Raw genomic sequence first — 16,153 nt, forward strand, 5'->3', positions numbered from 1 at the left:
AGCATGAAATCTTTGCCTCAAATGCTACCTCAACCATTTATTCACAACATTGTGCGTCAGGTGTAGGTGCCCTCCAGTGGGGAAACCACACTCATGAGGAGAGGCTGAGGGAGCTGGGGGTGTGCAGCCTGGAGAAGAGGAGGCTCAGGGCTGACCTCATTGCTGCCTAAAACTACCTGAAGGGAGGCTGTAGCCAGGTGGGGTTTGGTCTCTTCTCCCATGCAACCAGCACAAGGGGACACAATCTCAAGTTGTGCCGGGGGAAGTCTAGGCTGGGTGTTAGGAGGAAGTTCCTGCCAGAGAGAGTGATTGGCATTGGAATGGGCTGCCCAGGGAGGTGGTGGAGTCACCATCCCTGGAGGTGTTCAAGCAAAGCCTGGCTGAGGCACTTAGTGCCATGGTCTGGTTGACTGGCTAGGGCTGGGTGCTAGGTTGGACTGGATGATCTTGGAGGTCTCTTCCAACCTGCTTGATTCTATGACTCTATGACATTTTTATGTGTTAAACTTATTCACTTGTTGACCCTCAAAATTTAATAGTGAAACCTTTCTTCAATTACATTTACCTATCTTCCTCACTTCTTGGAAACCTTGAAATGATTTCCCTTAGATTGTCCAGATATACTTTTTTTGGTTGATTGGTTGTTTTTTGTTTTTTGTGAACAGCCAAAATATGGTGACAGTCACATGGTAAGTCACCAGTATATTTATGACTGACCTATATGTCATACGGAAAGAAAGCCATGAGGAGGCCAAAGTTGTGTGGAATTAAAGAAATCCCATGAGAAGGAGCAGAAAACAAAATGATTGATACAAGCTGCTGCTTCTTGATTTCTGAATTGGTCCATCTGTGTAGCCTGAAGCATTGGAATGAGGTAAAGAAATATGTGGGAAGTTCATATAACTTGCTTAAAGGTAAAAACAGCTGGTAATGTTAGAAATTAACTGTTTCTTTACACATGCACCTCATGCAAGTGACTTGTGTGTGGAAACAGTATCACAGTATCATCAGGGTTGGAAGAGACCTCACAGATCATCAAGTCCAACACTTTACCACAGAGCTCAAGGCTAGACCATGGCACCAAGTGCCACGTCCAACCTTGCCTTGAAGTGCCCCAGGGACGGCGACTCCACCACCTCCCCAGGCAGCCCATTCCAGTGTGCAATGACTCTCTCAGGGAAGAACTTTCTCCTCACCTCCAGCCTAAATCTCCCCTGGCACAGCCTGAGGCTGTGTCCTCTTGTTCTGGTGCTGGGCACCTGAGAGAAGAGAGCAACCTCCTCCTGGCCACAACCACCCCTCAAGTAGTTGTAGACAGCAATAAGGTCACCCCTGAGCCTCCTCTTCTCCAGGCTAACCAATCCCAGCTCCCTCAGCCTCTCCTCGTAGGGCTGTGCTCAAGGCCTCTCCCCAGCCTCGTCACCCTTCTCTGGACACACTCAAGCATCTCAATGTCCCTTCTAAACTGGGGGGCCCAGAACTGAACACAGGACTCAAGGTGTGGTCTAACCAGTGCAGAGTACAGGGGCAGAATGACCTCCCTGCTCCTGCTGACCACACCATTCCTGATGCAGGCCAGGATGCCACTGGCTCTCTTGGCCACCTGGGCACACTGCACGAATGTGCATCTTTGAGGGGCAAAATAAGCAATGGGTGCAAATCTCTAATTCAGCAGTCAGAGTTCAGATATGCACAGAGTTCTAACTGACTCATTTTCTGAACCACTGCAGTGGATGAATTTCAGAGATATGCATTTTTGAATTGAGTTGTCAGAGTGCTGCCAATTCATAAAACTAACTCTGCAGCAATATCAGCTCATCACAAAATAAGCTGACAGAGTACCATATTTTTATAGTGAATCATTTGAGCCATGAATCATTCATAGCTTCCACAGGTGCTGAAACTAATAAAAAACCTGCTGTCATGCTAGACAAGCCTGGCACGTTGCTTGCCACAGGTGATGGGTTCCTCTCTGCAGATCAGATCAGCTTTTAATCCTATTAAGGAGGAAGAACGATCAAGGAAGGAAACCAGAGAAAGAGCTTTGTTCTCCATCCTTTCCTCCCCTCCATTTTTAATGACATTATCTTGCCTGTTCAAAATGGAACATGAAGGACCTAGGCACTGGTGCAAAAGGCAATGGCAATACAGAAAGTCTGCCATGGTGAGGTCTGCAGATTGCCTTATGCCCTGCCTTCTATAAGAGGAGAAAAACAGATTGCACATTGAAATATCCACCTGAAAAGACCTGCAAAAGGCTGGGGGTGGGCCTGGTTAGACTACTGCATTAGGTGGTTGCTAATGTTCTGGCACTTTCTGATTCCATGTCAGTGTTTCTGTAGAATGAGTTAGCGAGCAAGGTGACAGCATGTGGACATAGCACAGGATGAGGCACACTTCTTGTAGAAGAGCACTCACCTCATCTCCAGGGACCTGTCCTGCCTCACAGTTTGCCTGCCAACCTGTAGCTGGCTCAGACAGTCATGTAGGTCAAGAAAAGCAACGGTTTAGGCCTATCTTATACCAGTGAGGAGTGAGAATTTGAGATGAGCATTGCAGGAGAACTCCTAGTCACTTAGTTCTCAAGTGCCCTGGCATTTGGTAAAATGCTCCTGCAGCACCTTGGCATTGCAGAGGAGCTGCTTGCCTAAAGCAGTCCCTTGAATAAATCTGTGAGCAGAGAAGGCCAATAGAGAATGCAGAGAAGCAGATCACATCCTCACACTGTATTCCTTTTCAGGTATCACTCGATTTGGGATTCACACCCCTGAACCACTGTTGGAGCCAGGTGCTATGCTGAAACACAGAAGAAAGCTGTTGGAATCCTCTCCCTTCTGTCCAGCTTGTTAGTGCTGCACTCACTGAGCTCTTGCGGGACATAGAGGTTCATTTCCAGCTATTTCATTACAAGGCATGGGGAGCCTTAAGCCTCAAGGTATGGGAAAGGAATAGGGCATGCTTCCAGCCCTTCCTGTTAGAGCTGCTCCAGTTTATTGGCTATTCACTCAGCCAGGTGAAAAGGAAGAGGAAAGAAAGACAGAGATTGCCAGTATGGATCATAGCCTGTAAGCTGAGTAATATTGACAGATATTACCAGTATTGACAATAATAAGGGGGAGACTTCAGGCCCAGCACTATGCTTATTGCTATTAATGTTCTATCTGAAATGAATAGGAGGAGGAGTGGATTTGCACCTTTAACACATGAGAGAATGATTTTCTGTGAACAGTCATGAAAAGGGAGCTGTAATCACCACCAAGTGTTTTAGCATTGACTCTCTCCATAAAGAACCTTGTGTCTTAGATCATAAATGATGACAGGTCAAAACAAATCCTAAGTTGTCAATCCAAACAAAGCAGATATATGGAGGAACTGTGGAGCCACTCTGCACTAGCAAGAGTAAAGAGCTTCCAGTGGCTCCCAGAACTAACAGACTGGTGCTGAAAAAAGCCCAGTACATGCCTTCAGAGTTTTGGATTTCCTAGGGTTAGACAGCAGCTGAGTTTCTGAGGTCTGAATGTTGGACATTAAAGTCCAAAGGCTTTAATGATCTAAAATGTTGATTAGCACATCTGTGTATCTGAATGGAAATGGCCTCTTGAGCTCCTAGGCTTTTCCAAGATCTGATGTAGAATAATCATGGCCTTGGAAAAGGACCTTTTCTTCCTGCTGAAAGAGATGTGCTCACTCTGCTCAAATCCAGTTGCTCCCAAAGGAAATTTTGCATTGAAGACTGATACAGAACCTGCTTTGATACTCCCAAATACCATGCTGGTTGTTTATATGCTACAAACTCCTGGTCTTTAGCTCTACTGTTTTGGGTGTAATGAGGTTGCATAAATGGAAAGCAAACTTCTGGGGCTTGGCACAGCAGTTTACTTAAGGACTCTTTTACATGTAGCTTAATTTTGTATCTTGGGTCAATTTGAATTAATTTTCTTTTAATTTAAAGCCAGTTAGTTTAAACCTTCAACAGCTCTGTGCAAACACATTTTAGTTGCAAATATTAATTAATTCAGAATACCTTTTCTTAGATTTCTCACATAGACAAACCTTAAGAAAAGTCTATTATTGGGACATAACTTGGGACTCATCCATCTTTCAAGTGGATGGAGAAGGAAGGGTTCAGAGACAGAGCACCTTTTAAGAAAGAAATGTTTTAATTTTATTAGGGTATATTTCCACCTCTTTACTTAGAATCATCCTGTTCAACATCTTTACTGATGATCTGGACCAGGGGATTGAGTCCAGCATCAGTAAGTTTGCAGATGACACCAAGCTAGGAGCAGCTGTGGAGCTGTTGGAAGGTAGGAGAGCCCTGCAGAGGGACCTGGCCAGGCTGGATGGGTGGGCAGAGGCCAGTGGGATGAGATTGAACAAGGCCAAGAGCAGGATTCTGACCTTTGGCCACAACAACCCCAAGCAGCGCTACAGGCTGGAGACAGAGTGGCTGGAGAGCAGCCAGGAAGAAAGGGACCTGAGGGTACTGGTAGATAATAGGCTGAAGATGAGGCAGCAGTGTGCCCAGGTGGCCAAGAGAGCCAATGGCATCCTGGCCTGCATCAGGAACAGTGTGGCCAGTAGGATGAGAGAGGTTATTCTGCCCCTGTACTCAGCACTGGTCAGGCCACACCTTGAGTGCTGTGTCCAGTTCTGGGCCCCTCAATTCAAGAGAGATGTTGAGGTGCTGGAAGGTGTCCAACGAAGGGCGACAAAGCTGGTGAGGGGCCTGGAACACAAACCCTATGAGGAGAAGCTGAGGGAGCTGGGGGTGTGCAGCCTGGAGAAGAGGAGGCTCAGGGGGGACCTCATTGCTGTCTACAACTACCTGAAGGGAGGTTGCAGCCAAGTGGGGTTGGTCTCTTCTCCCAGACAACCAGGAACAGAACAAGGGGACAGAGTCTCAAGTTGTGCCTAGGTTTTACCCTCATCAGGTACCTGATAACCACATTATTCATCTACCAGAGAGAAGCAATTCTTCACTGATAAAAAGGATGAACAAAGCTTGCTATAGCTTGGTAGTTCCAAATGACTTGAATAATAGAATAGGACCAATACAAAGACTCATTAGAACATTGGGTTAGATTGTTACTGAGAATACTAATTATCTTTTCCAAATCACCATTTTATCCCAAATGTTTGTATTAGTGAGCTTGGACAAGCAAAATTTCAGATGCATTACTGCAGACTGAGAGCCCTGTAATTTGATTATCACCACACTTATCTCTCTGAGTATATTCACCTAATAAGAGATTGTCTCTACTGTAAATAACCTGTGACCAAAACAGAGGAAGAATCAGGGCTTTTCATTACAGCAAAGAGAAATTAGGTGATTTAGTCAATGTCACAAACAAAGCTAAGGGCAGAGAAAGGAACTAAATCCAACTCTAAATCTCTTTAGCCCAAGGCAGGAATCATGGCCAAAAGTCTGATTTTGGAAATGGTTTGCATTTGGAAATGGCTTATATCCTAATCAATATCATTTTAAAGAGCTGCTAAATAGATTTCTGTGCATAATTAACATTACATTTGCCAATAACATCTTCTGTTATTACTGGTAACATTTTGAGGGGCCCTGTTTAAATTCCAACCATATGTCTTAACTTGATAATAAATTCCATGGTGAAGAAATATTGATTTGGAATTGCTTTAACTTGCAATGCTGCCCTCTTTTACTTGAATAATATGAGCTGCTTCATTCATCTACGTTCAGTTGTTTGCTTGGTTCTTTTAAAGCATCCTTATTCTACACAATCTAAAGCCTGATACAATACATTATTCTCAGAATGCTTTGTAATTGCTCCCCAGAAGCGATCAGATTTCTCCAACAGTAAGAAATGAGCAATTTTGCCCAAGGGGAGGCACACCAGTGTTCAAATCATGTCATTGTATAGCATACCTGGCCTTTTCTTAGCTGAGTAAGCAGTCTAAGTGATCTCATTACCTAGCAGACCTGGGACCTTGGTTGGTGTCAGTGTGAACTGATCAAAGAGAATTAGGAAGGACAGGCTAGGAAGGCAAGGAAGGAGAGTTGTGCTTTGCAGGAGGGGAGCAGGACTACACAAAGACCTGCCTAGGAAAGGATGGTAAGTCTGCTGAGAGCCTGTGGGCTGAAACTAGAAAGAAGACAACATGGATGGCGTTGTGGGTTGCTTCTACAGGCACCCTTAATAGATCATAGCAGTATATCTATGTCTTGATAAATGTGTCAGCACAGCTGTACACAGAAGTTTGTTCTTTGAGATGTGGCCATACAAAACTGTGTCAGCACAGCTGTACACAAAAGTTTGTTCTTTAAGATGTGGTCATTCAAAACTGTCAGCACAACTGTACACAAAAATTGGTTCTTTAAGATGGTGGAGGGCCTGGAACACAAAGACTATGAGGAGAGGCTGAGGAAGCTGGGGGTGTGCAGCCTGGAGGAGAGGAGGCTCAGGGCTGACCTCATTGCTGTCTACAACTACCTGAAGGGAGGCTGTAGCCAGGTGGGGGTTGGTCTCTTCTGCCAGGCAACCAGCAACAGAACAAGGAGACACAATCTCAAGCTGTGCCAGGGGAAGTCTAGGCTGGATGTTAGGAGGAAGTTGTTAGCAGAGAGAGTGATTGGCATTGGAATGGGCTGCCCAGGGAGGTGGTGGAGTCACCATGCCTGGAGGTGTTTAAGCAAAGCCTGGATGAGGCACTTAGTGCCATAGTCTGGTTGCCTGGCTAGTGCTGGGTGCTAGGTTAGCCTGGCTGATCTTGGAGGTCTCTTCCAACCTGGTTGATTCTATGATTCTATGTGGCCATACAAAAATGTGTCAGCACAACTGTGGAAGGATTTCTTGCTAACAGGACATGAACTGATAAGAATGAGCAAACACTGCTGCAAAGTGTCCTTGAATCCATCTTGGAGGCAGGAAACCAGGCAGTGGGTGGCACCCCCCCACATGCAGCTGCAGGAGGCAGAGCCAGCCAGCTGCAGGGGATGGACTCTACAGGTTGTTGATATAAATTGGCCTATCTGTACCACACACATAACCTTGAGCCAATCTGTACTTTCCACAGGTAGCAATCCTGAACTAAGTAAGCTGGGCATGCCTCTTCCAAGTAAGCACTGTAACATGGAAATAAAGGGGGAGAATGATTATCTAACCATATTGGTGGCCCAAAAGTCATTCATTCCAGGGTGCAATGCTGGCAAACTGTACACAGAAAATTGTTCTTTAAGATGTGGTCATACAAACCACCCAGCTGGTTATGTAAGAAGACTGCCAACCCTGAATCTGATCAGTGGTTTGATTAGCTGTCTGCTGTCTTGCCAATAGCAAGTAAAATACAAAAGGTGTAAGAAAATTGTAAGCATTACAAGACAAACTTCCCTCAGGAAATTATCTCCTGCTTGCCTTTTCAGCTGTAAGGGTAAAAATGGAAATGTATGAAAGCTACTTGCCAGAATGTTTAAACAAAACATCAGAAAACCCCCAAACTGTGCACATGCCTCAAGTATCAATGCTTCAGTATTAGAGCTTTTATGCTGTGCTATCAAACAACAAAAAAATAAACACTGCCACCTAAACAGTGAATTCAAAGATTAATTTGAATCTTGTTTTTTTCATCATGAAAACAGTGGAGTTAGTCTGTCAAGGTTCTTACTTCTGTTCAGTAAGTCATTTTAAAACAATGTTGTCCAGCTCCACACACATTTGAAATTTATTAGAGCTGAATAAAACATTGCAATATGGCTCTGCATTAATTTTCTTCTGGCCAGCCTTGAACATTTGGTCATAAAGCAGAACAGTGACAACATGTTTAATGTGCCTCATCCTTTATTTTAGCCCTTCATTGGAAATCCCATCTTCATATGCCAAAAGGTAATCACACCATGGTTTCATTAATTATTTGAAGTAGGGCAGGACACTAAAGACACTAAACTCTTGAATTCTGTGGTTTGTGCCTTCATAATTTCTGATGGATTATCTGCTACCTATTTTGTGGTTAACTATACTGTGATGGTTTGGCTGTTCCCTGCCCCCCCACACTTTGGAAATCACCCAGACTAGACTCAGCCAGCTCTGGAAATTGAATGAAGCTTATATTTACAGCTAGCACAATATACAAGCAGATATTTACAGTAGATTGAGTTATAGAGAGAAATACACAAGGGAAAAGGTAATACAGAAACACAGCAGCCCTCCCAGAAACCCGAGTCCCCAGGAGGGGCTCCCAACTACCCTTCCACCTTCTCCCACCCCTCTCAACCTTACCCCAGTCCCAAGGAAGAGTGGAGGTTTGGCCAGGGGGGTAGGAGGCAAAGTGGATTAGTAGAGAAACAGCAGAGAGGATAGAGAGAGAAAAAAAAATGCATCTCCGAGCTCCCCAGCAGAAGTGCTTTATCTATGTTTGGGTTCTTGTTCTTATACGGCTCAGCAAGCCTATGAGTGAAGTAGACATCACCTGTTTTCCTTGCACAGCCTGTAATCTAGTTCTCCTCACCAAAACATTCTAGCTAGCTTCAAACTAGTACATATACCTACAGCAGTTCCCTCACAATGCACAGTCAAAAATGTCTCCGGTGGTTCAGGTTATTGCTGTTTAGAGACTGTTGTTGGGATGCTCTACATCTAGTAAAGCATAGGGCATCTCCCATACCAGCTATAGAACAGCTTCATGGCATATGCTGGGGCAAATCCTGTCCTACAGCAGGACAGGATTTGCCCCAGCATATGGCACAATGTTTTGCCCATAGTGATTTTGCACAGTCTCACTTGCCTACAGATGGTCTGCAGCATTGTCTGTGTTTGTAGAACACCCTGATGCATTTGAAGTCCAGTAAAAGCACTAGTTTGTGATGAAGCTTTTCCCTAGCTTTCTTGGAGATTAGGAAAGAATTAGTACAAAGATAACTGCTACATAACTGAAGAGCTTGCACTCTGATAACTTGCAAGTGAGGCTCAGTCCCTGTCCATGAGAACTTGTTCACATAATTCCTGAATGGGAATTCCAGCCACAGAGTTTACAAAGTAGTAGATGTGCCTGATCTGCTACCAGAAGAGGAAGAGCATCAGCTGAGACATGGCTCTTGGGTGTCCTAACCTCATTGTCTTTGCAGCAGTAGTTGGTCTCTTCTCCCAGGCAACCAGCAGAACAAGGGGACACAGTCTGAAGTTGTGCTGGGGGAAGTCTAGGCTGGATGTTAGGAGGAAGTTGTTGGCAGAGAGAGTGATTGGCATTGGAATGGGCTGCCCAGGGAGGTGGTGGAGTCACCATCCCTGGAGGTGTTGAAGCAAAGCCTGGCTGGGGCACTTAGTGCCATGGTCTAGTTGAGTGGCTAGGGTTGGGTGCTAGGTTGGAGTGGATGATCTTGGAGGTCCCTTCCAACCTGATTGATTCTATGACCTATACCTATTTTCATTAAGGTCAGAGGACTTTATCTTTCTATCTTCACATAAATCTGCTGCAACAAATTCTGTTTACTCCTACTTCACAGAGCTAGAGAGAATCCAGCCTGTGTCAGTTAACCTATTTGAACTGGAGCTTGCAGCGCTTCATTGTGACTGCTGAAATGACACTTCTCAGGAAGTATTGCAGGCAGAACTGTGCCATCTTAGAGCTGGAAAACCTTATTTTTCTTGGACTTTAAAAATGTGCTTAAAAATCATGTGAATGATTTATAGCACTGACTGAACCAAGTACATTTCAATACTAATGCATAAATCTTCTAACAAATAAGCTATCTGCAGAACTATAGGCAGGAAGGGATGTCTTCCTTATCTAAAATGAAAATGTGTTTGGAACAATGCCCATCCTTAAATCTTCCTCACACTTTGATCTAATGTGAAGAAATTTCATAGTATTTATCACCCTTGTCTTTGAAAACTTCTCAAGTATGCTTTAAAAAGACTAATGTCAAAACTTGCTTACAAGATTCTGGAAATGAAAATGTCATCTGGCTTAGGGCAATGCAAAGAATCATTTTATAGCAATAACATGAAACAAAGCTTGTTATGATAAACAAAACAATATTACACTTGCAAGAAGACTCTAAATCTGTTCAGCTGTGAAGCTTCCCTTTGTTGCTACAGTTTCTCTCTGTTCCTTTCTCTGCAAGCTTTGTTTCTTGCTGCAATTTCAGAATAAAACCTTGTGCACCCTCAGTGGATGTTGAGTCTTTGAAAATATTTAATATTTTATTTAATAGATGTGCAGAGGAATCATCAGAGAGTCATCACAGAATCAAGCAGGTTGGAAGAGACCTCCAAGATCAGCCAGGCCAACCTAGCACCCAGCCCTAGCCAGTCAACCAGACCATGGCACTAAGTGCCTCATCCAAGCTTTTCTTCAACACCTCCAGGGATGGTGACTCCACCATCTCCCTGGGCAGCCCATTCCAATGCCAATCACTCTCTCTGGGAATGTGTTCAAATATTCCCCTCTGAAGTCAACACACAGCTTTTGTTGATAGGAACACAAAATTCCTGTGCTTTTAGATGATGACACAGGTGAAAATGCACATTTAAATAATTAACACTGATCAGTCTGTGTGACAAATCCATTTGCTTCCCAATGCCCCTGGCTGATTCTCCAAACTCACCTTGAGTGTAAGGCAAAGTCTGGGATAAGGTAGAGGGGTGGAAAGGAGGTGGAAGGGTGCTTGAAAGACCCTTCTGTGGACTCTGGTTTCTGGGAGGAGCGTTGTGTTTCTGTGTTACTTTTTACCTTGTATATTTCTGTATATAGCAGTGGTCTAGCCTTGGGCACTGTGGTAAAGGGTTGGACTTGATGATCTGTGAGGTCTCTTCCAACCTTGGTGATACTGTGATATATGGTAAATATCAGCTTGTAAGTTGTGCTAAGGTGTAAATGTGGCTTCATTCTTTATTTTCCAGCTCCTGAATCTAGTCTGGGTGATTTTCTTAGGAGTTGGGGGGTGGGGAGGGCGGGTGGTAACACTCAAACCATCAGACTATATCATTTAAGGATTTGGTGAGAGGGATAAACAGCCAAAATGCAAATTATTTGTCCCAGTTCGTTCTGGGACGCAGCTTCCTTTGGCTTCTCCTTAGTTCTGCTCTAAGTTCTTGCCAGAGAGAGTGATTTGCCATTGGAATGAGGCACAGAAATAAAGAATATCTTCAGATACAGAGCAGAAGACCAGGACACAAAAGGTAAAGAAGCAAAATTGGTATTTTTATTTAAAAACAATACACATTTATATGCCTGCTTTTCAAATTCATATCCAGTGACTTTGACAGCTGGGGAAATAATTCATGAAGTAGTTAATGACCTTGATTCTAATGCATAACTAATGAAGCTGGTGAAAGGCCTGGAACACAAACCCTAGAAGAGGCTGGGGGAGCTGGGGTTGTTTAGCCTGGAGAAGAGGAGGCTCAGGGGGGACCTCATTGCTGTCTACAAATACCTGAAGGGAAGCTGTAGCCAGGTGGGGGTTGGGCTCTTATCCAGGCAACCAGCAACAGAACAAGCGGACACAGTCTCAAGTTGTGCTGGGGGAAGTCTAGGCTGGATGTTAGGAGGAAGTTGTTGGCAGAGAGAGTGATTGGCATTGGAATGGGCTGCCCAGGGAGGTGATGGAGTCACCCTCCCTGGGGGTGTTGAAGAAAAGCCTGGATGAGGCAGTTAGTGCCATGGGTTAGCAGATTGGACAGGGCTCAGTGACAGTTTGGACTTATTAAAGCTGTATCTCTTTTAATGTAGAACACCCATCCACTATGCAACAAGCAGGAATTTAGTTCACAAGTCACAAAGATGCACTGTGCAGTCGGAGTTTTTATGCACTATCTGGACATTTAAAACTCTCAGAATGGAAAGTTGATTCTGGGGTGTTTTTTCACTGATAAAAGGAACCAAACACAATGCTCAGACCTTCAGATTTGCAATTGCTTATCTTGATGACTTTGCTTTTTGCTGTGATGATTTTGTGGGTCACACAATTGCATTCAGGTCAAAAGGTGGCTCTGGAAGCACAAGCCTAAGATTGGACTAAATATTTGTGTAGGGCACAGACTAAAAAGGTTGGGAGGTGCAAATAGGGGAGGATAGAGAGGCGGCAGGAAGTGGATGCCAAAAGTAAGGAACGAGAAAGGAAGAGCAGCAGGAGGAGTTGCATGCTGGAGCTGGCAGCATCTCTGAACAGACCCATGAGGAGGTGCTGTGCTAGAGCAGGGGGAACAAGAAAGAAGGCAGAGAAGAAGGCAGCAAGAAACAAGAAAGGTAGAAAGAATCTTCTACACACTGAGCTCCAGCTCCTGAAGCTCCTTTTACCTTTACACCAAGGGGCCTGAGTGCAAACAGCAGCTGAGCACTCAGGCAATCTCTTCATCGACAGCCGCAGGTTGGAATGCTGAGAGGAAGAGGAAATCATCTTTGATTAACAAGTGGCTCAGAGGCTAAGACTCTAAGCAAGGGAACCCAGCCAGCACCTGTGAGGAAGGTTGGAGTAGTCATCAAAGCCCTACCCTAGCTAGCCGGGGGGCCACACAGGCCCCCCGGCCTTTAGATCACCTCCACCAGTCACCCAGTGTGCGCCAGGGGCACTCACCAGTCTCAAGGGAAGGAGGATCCCTCTGCCCAGTTGGGCAAGCTTAGGGCTTCTGCCCTCCCTGGGGCCCATTAAATAGGGGAGGGGGAGAGCGAGGGCAAAGTGGTGACACCTGGGCTGGGAGGAGCCTCTAACAGGACCCAGGTTAAAAAGGGGAGTGGGCAGGGAGGGGTCCTCAGAACTAACTCAGGATAGATCTTGGCAACAAGTCCTTTGGTTTAGGACCTTTTCCTTTCTCTCTATTCTCTTTTCTCTGTAGGAAACAGCAGCACTTAATGCTGGTTCTTTCTCATCTGCAGTCTCTAATTTCTTTGTCAGTCGCTGGAGCTCTCCTGAAGCATGTAATGAGATGGGGGAAAAGTTCTCATGCTTGTGACTGCAGTCTTGAGAGAAGAGCTTTGCTCAAGGTAAGGGAACTTGAATGCAATTCTGTGTGCATATGAATTGTTTTGGTAGGGCTGGGTGCTAGGTTGGACTGGATGATCTCTGAGGTCTCTTCCAATCTGCTTGTTTCTATGGGAGGGTAGCTTTGATCCTCTTCTGTGCAGTTTCTTTGCCCAGGAGGGAGTTTGGGTTTCTCTATTATTTCTAACTTGTGTGTTACTGTAAATACTGGTGCATATAGTGTGTGTGCATGCTTGGAAATTTGGCCATGCTGCAAATGCAGCTTTATCTTGCTGCCAAGCCACTGAGCTGCTCTGGTAAATTTCAGTAGTGGTGGAGGTGAAAGCTCCTAACTCACCTCACCATCCCTGGAAGTGTTCAACAAAGAGGTGTGGACATGGCTCAGATGGTTTGGGAGTAAGATAAAGCTGTATTTTACAGCAAGCTGCATTTACAAGCACATATATGAACCATATTTACTTGTGTTTAAAAATTATTGTTCACTTAGAAATAATGCAGCAATCCAATCCTCCCTCTCGGGACAAAGAGAGCCCAGAAGGGGCCAGCACTACCTTCTCCCTGCTCCCCCTCCCCCAGATAGAAACCCATCAAGATCTCACATGCTGTCAGTGAAGTCAAGGTTAGGATTCAGCTGGAAGGCAGAAGGCAAAGGGAACAAAGAGTGGGACTTATATATTGACTTTGTTTACCAATTAGAAAACCAATGAATGATACAGGCTTTGTCAGTGTTTTCCTTCTGCAACCAGAGCCCTGCTCATTCACTCTGCCTTCAGAGCAGTGTCCAGAAAGTTCCTCTCCTCTCCCATTTAGAGCCAAAATGGAGCATTATCTCTTTAACTGCTACACACTCAATAAGCTTAGGGGTCTTTTCCAAGCAGAACCATTATGACTCTTTAAAGATAATCTTGTTGAATCCTCCTGCAATGGACAGAGACATCTACTCTAGGACTGCCTAGCACTGCCTTTTAACAAGCACTATCCTTTTGGAGAGCACTGTAGATATGATAGTTTGGCAGTTACCCACATGCACTATAAAGTCACCCAGACTAGGCTGAGCCAGCTGGATGGTAAGGAATTAAGCTATATTTGCAGCTTAGCACAATTTACAAGCAGCTATCTATGTAGACAATGTACACAACTATTTACAGTTGTATACAAGTTAAAAGTAATGCAGAAACACAAAACATCTCCTAAAACCTGGCTGCCAGGAGGCTCCCAACCCAAACCTCCTTCCCCTTCTTTCCCTTTACTTCAGAAATAACCTCTATATCCAGTGCTATGGTCTATTTGACTGGCTAGGGCTGGGTGCTAGCTTGGACTGGGTGATATTGGTGGTCTCTTCTGACCTGGCTGATTCTATGATCTAGAAATGTTTTTCATATGTGTGAAACCTATAACTGTTTAACAAACTTTTCAAGAAACTATCCCTGTTACAGATTTTCATGGAGTCTAAAATCTTCCCATGAGCCTCTCAGCATTCAGAGAATGCTGTAATTTTCTCCAAGCTGTGAGTATGAAGTAGCATCTTTTCTGGGAAGCCTGGGGACAAATTATTCCCTTTGGCTAGAATTGAGTAATGTTTGTGAATAGTCAGTTCACTAAAAATAGACTTTAGAGGGTACTGAAAAGATTTGTGACATATCAAAACCATAATTTCAGAACAAAAAAGGGGTGGGGGAGGGAAGGGAGAAAATAAAGAGTTGGCTGAAATGTTTAATATTAACCCATGAAGCTTCTTTTTAAGACTGATCAACAGGGAGGGGGGGAGGGGGTGTGTGTGCAACAAAAACCCAAAACAAAGAGGAGTTTAAAAACCCCTGACAATTCAGCTAGGTCTTATGTAATTTCTTGCTGTTACACAGCTGATAAACAGAAAATGCAGGTATCATGTAGCCCTGCTCCTAAGGGACTGGTAGCAAGCAGGATCTGGAGGCAGCGTTCCCTTGTACAGCCAGCCTGTCTGATGTGCTAGGTATGAAAAGTAGAGCTGTGGTGACATGTTAACATTAGCTGCTTTTATCTTTACCTCAGTTCTCTCATTCCTTTAAAGTTTCTAAGGCCCAAGATTACACATGCCATTTGTCTTTGCAGAAGTCCAAGCTTTTCATAGAATCAAGCAGGTTGGAAGAGACCTCCAAGATCAGCCAGTCCAACCTAGCACCCAGCCCTAGCCAGTCAACCAGACCATGGCACTAAGTGCCTCAGCCAGGCTTTGCTTCAACACCTCCAGGGACAGTGACTCCACCACCTCCCTGGGCAGCTCATTCCAATGCCAATCACTCTCTCTGACAACAACTTCCTCCTAACATCCAGCCTAGACTTCCCCTGGCACAACTTGAGTCTGTGTCCCCTTGTTCGTTTGATGGTTGTCCGGGAGAAGAGACCAACCCCCACCTGGCTACAACCTCCCTTCACTGCAGTGCTTTCACCCATCTCCAAAAGACAGATTCTATCCAAACTGCTGCCTTTGGAGCTGGAGGATTAATCTAATCAGTGTTATCACTTCTAAGGATCTAGACCTGGGCATGGGCAGTCGTATTGTAATCGTACTCTGACGATATATTACACAGATGAGAAAGGGATGTTTGTTTATCCTTCAAAACAACTGAAACAGCTCACTGTTCAAACTTGGCTAGCAAGTGTAGTAATTTCAGCAAACATGTGTTTTTAAAGATTGTTTTTCTTCATAGTTACTGGGGTCTGTTTGTCAGTCTGAGACATGTTTGCACTACTGACTGTAGAAGCTGTTTTCAGCTTTTGCTTTGTCTTTCCTTTGCTGGCTTGAAGCATGCAAACATAGTCACACCTCAACCCTCTTCTGGTCTAGGTTTGACAGAAACTAGTTCTCACTTCCCCTTTCTTCAGAGGCAGAGTCTTCTTTATACTAAAAGGAAAGTCATATTCATAATGCACCTTAACTTTGACAAGGTGGTTCATTTGAGGCATGGATAATTCCAGATCAGCAGTGCTTCATGCTTTCACACCAACAATCCCCATCAAACACCTATGCTGAATGTTAAGGTATGGCATGTTCTGGGTTCAGACTCCTTTCTGTCTGCAGATGTATCATTTGACACACCATTGTCTAAATTGTATTTCACAGTCCTAGGAAGAATTTCATGGCAGCTAAATTATCTTTGGACCAACCAAAATTTATGCCCATCAGAAGAGTGACACAAAGAAATACCTTGTTGATGACCACATGCT

The sequence above is a fragment of the Pogoniulus pusillus genome, chromosome 18 (assembly GCF_015220805.1).
Source record: "Pogoniulus pusillus isolate bPogPus1 chromosome 18, bPogPus1.pri, whole genome shotgun sequence".
Lineage (NCBI taxonomy): Eukaryota > Metazoa > Chordata > Aves > Piciformes > Lybiidae > Pogoniulus > Pogoniulus pusillus.